Raw genomic sequence first — 3,979 nt, 5'->3', positions numbered from 1 at the left:
AAAGCAAAGTTTGGACAAAGATTCCCCTGGGGTTTCTTATTTGCCTTTTATAGCGACTTATTCCATGGAATTATAATTTTAAAAGGTGGGGGGATGGTATGGCTAGGGCAATAGAGCTGTGACTAAGAGAATGGAACTTACAAAGCTAGTTCTATATGTGTGTGTGTGTGTGTGGTTCTGTGTGAGCTGGATGGCAGTAGGCCTTTGCTGACCTTGTGTTTGCTTGAAGGAGTTATTAAAATCCTGTTAATTGCCTGGGCTACAAATGGTGGGAGGTTCTTAGAGATTTCCCTAACTAGGTTTCTGGATAGAAATGTTCAACTTTATTTTTGTAGAATGATAAAAAGACCCCTCTGTGCCGGCAATAAATAGGGTTCTTCAGTTTCCAGTAATGCATTGCAGAAAATCCCTTTTTTTTTTTTTCTTCTGATTCAGTTTGACCATCCCCAGAGTAGTCACCTATAGTAAGGGCACTTCACAATCTTCCAGCATTTTGAAAGTTAAACTTGATCCCTCTCAAAAGTTACATCTGTTAGATACCATGGAGACCTTTAAATTGATGGCATTGGGGTGATTTAAAAGCATTATTTGATTTTCTCATACTCTTAAAAACTTAGCCTTGCTGGAGTTCCTGCTGTGGTGCAGTGGGTTAAGAATCTGACTACAGCGGCTCCGGTCACGGCAGAGGTATGTGGGTTTGATCCCTAGCCCAGCACCTTGGGTTAAAGAATCCATTGCCATAGCTGTGGCATAGGTCACAGCTCTGGCTCAGTTTCAAACTCGGACCCAGGAATTTCCATATGCCATGGGCATGGCCATAAAAACAAACAAACAAACACTTGGCCTTACCACCTCCATTTGGAGACTTGATCAACTTGGAGACTTCCTTTCTTAGAATCAGGCTATCTTGTTGCTCAGCAGTTCTACCCAGGTGATGATGTTACTTAACCTGACACTTTTCCTTTAACATCCTAATTTTCAAATAAGACGAATCTTTTTGTTGCAGCAAGTAGGCTAGTATGAAATCTAGCCCCCGTTTGAAAGCCCGGCATGATCATGATGGTATGAACTGACATTTATTGTGGGCCTACAATCTTCTAGTCACTTTGCCTAACTCTCTATGTGAATTTTCTTGGCTAAAGAATGAGGTAGGTGTACAACCATTCTCATGTAATAGATAAGAAAACAGAGGTGTAGAGAAATAACTCCAAAGCTTTGGGTAAAGTCCAGCTGACCCTAAAACTTATTTACTTGATTATTGTGCTGTATATAATGCTTCCACCAATAAAATATTAGCCTCCAAAAGAAAACACTTCAATTGGATGTGGTTGAAAAGCTTGTATGGTTTTATTGTTACCATCTTGTTAAAGCCAAACTTTGCGTATAATGCATTCATTCATTCCCCATTCATTAAACACTTCCGAGGGCCAAAAACCACACTAGGTACTAAGAGCAGAAGGGGGAATTCCTATCCTATATTCTAGCTGGCAGTATAGTAAGAACATATTAATATGTGTCTTTGGTAATAGCAGCAGCAGGCCACTCTTGCCAGGAGTATGAGAGACGGAGATAGAATTTGTGTGCACATATAACATATGACCTTGAACAACGTAGGGAGTTAGGAGCACGTGCAACCTTTACGGTTAAAACTGAGAATACATTTACCGTCAGTTCTCCATATCTGTGATTCTCTTTTGCATTGTATTTGAAAATCCACATGTAAGCGGATCCCCTCAGTTTAAACCTGTGTTGTCAAAGGATCAGCTGTGTGTGTGTGTGTGTGTGTGTATTTTCTGGAAAGTATATTGCTGTATAACCAATGTGTATGAGGTTGAGGCCTGAGATTCTCCTCCTTAATGGCCAGGAAAGGCAGAGTGCTATGATACCATGGTATATAATTTGATTTAAAAAGACCAATGATCAACTTTTAAAAAAGTAGACCTCCTCCCTATATGAAAATTAATTTGAAGTTGGTACACGTTTATCAGTTAGGTATTTAATAACAGAAAATTATCAATATTTTATAGTTCTTTATGGTTTTTCCAAGCACTATTTAAAAGTTAGATGCTCCTAATGCCCTCTGTTTTATGTTATATATATATGACAAGCTGTAGGTGTAATCATGAGTCACCTTTTGACTGAATGCTTCTCCTTTCCTATGAGTATAGACATGGTTATCTTGAATATCAGCTTTTATGATAGAGAACCTTCTTAAAATTTCTCATATGTGTTTGCCTGGATTTCTCTCTCCAGTGCTAACCTTGCTGCAGTTAGGTCTTAAGATTACTGTGGAAATCACTAGACACTCATAGTTCCAGGTTATGGATGGCCTTTTTGGGGTAGTGTCCCTATTGTACCTGGAACCAATAGTAGAGAAAAAAAGATTTAGTTTCAGAGATTCTATTGTGGCTCAGCAGATTAAGAACAGGACTGGTATCCATTAGGATGTGGGATTTGATCCCTGGCCTTCCTCAGTGGGTTAAGGATCTAGCATTGCCATGAGTTGTGGTATAGGTCGCAGATGCAGCTTGGATCCCACATGGCTGTGGCTGTGGCTGGCAGCTGCAGCTCCAATTACACCCCTAGCCTGAGAACTTCTACATGATGCAGGTGTGGCCCTAAAAAGAAAAAAAAAAAGGGCTCAGTTTCTAATACTTTAATATTTGGGCTACATTTCCAATCCAGTGGCCAAGTTCAAGGAGATCAGTCAAAAATTATAAAGTGGAAAAGAGGGATGATAGTTGATCAACTATTTTAATCTTTGGAATTCTATGAATTTTTTTTTTTGGTGGGGGGGCCTTGTCTGTGGTATTTGGAAGTTTCCAGACCAGAAATCTAACTCAAAATAATCTAGAACTTTCAGTCTTCATGGTGAGAGAAAACATTGCAGCAAAGTTGCAATGGCTGCAAATGGATATTGCCGTCGACTCTTTTAAAAATGTTTTTAAGTTGTAATTAGAAAATATATCAAATAGACACAGAAGTGTATAAGATAATAAAATAGAACCTCGTGCATTCACTTCCAGAATTTACGACACCTTGGCATTTTACCCTCTATGCTAAGGTCTCTCTTAAATCACATCCCATTTTTTTTTTTTCTCCTTCCCTCCTCCATAGTATCCTATCTCCTGTGCTTGGTGTGTTGTGATTCCCATCAATTTCTTTCTCTCTTAACTGCATTTCCACGTATCCACAAGTAAGATGTCGGTATTATTTTGTGTCTTTGAAAAATTTACATAATGTTTTCCCACTGTATGTATCCTCTTTTGCAATTTGCCAGTGGTGCCTTTTAATGCAAATGTAATTAGAACAATTCAGCCTTGCTGCAAGCCAGAAGGAACTCCTTCTTTCCAGGTGTTTGGAGTTGCCTTGGCAGCTGCTCCAACTGTCCCAGCTAATCATTCTTCACAGCGTTCCTGACATTCATCTTGGTTTCCTATTTATCACTTTGGCTCATGGTTAAGTGCATTTATGCAATATCTTTAAAAGTCTTCGACTCTTGCTCCACACCCTCATCTTGCTTATTGAATGGTTATAAAGTTATGCCAAGGAGATATGGGGTTGTAAAATCACAGTGGAAGTTGGAAACCCATACCTAGGTAAGTTTTTGTTGTTTTTTTGTTTGTTTGTTTTTGTTTTTAAGTAGTAGAATGGATTCTGATTTTTTTTCCCTTAAGTCAGGGATTTTTGCCAGATTCCTCACCTTCCCATTCCCACCCCCCAGTGAATAGCCATGCCCTCTCCAGAGAGGACACTGGGGAGCCCCAGTATAGAAGAAATTATTTTTTGTAATAGTGACCGATTAAACTAGTTACCAGCTGGGGAGCATGTTTCAGCACTTAAGTTAATTGAACTGTTGCAAACTAAATATGATTCTAAATTGTTTCAGTATTCCAAAGCACTTCATGTGTGCAGATAAAAATTAAAAAAAATTACCAAATCGGTTTGAAATGTGCAAATCAGGCATATAGCACTGACA

This window comes from Phacochoerus africanus, chromosome 10 (assembly GCF_016906955.1).
Source record: "Phacochoerus africanus isolate WHEZ1 chromosome 10, ROS_Pafr_v1, whole genome shotgun sequence".
Classification (NCBI taxonomy): domain Eukaryota; kingdom Metazoa; phylum Chordata; class Mammalia; order Artiodactyla; family Suidae; genus Phacochoerus; species Phacochoerus africanus.
Note: the sequence above shows the minus strand (reverse complement) of the source record.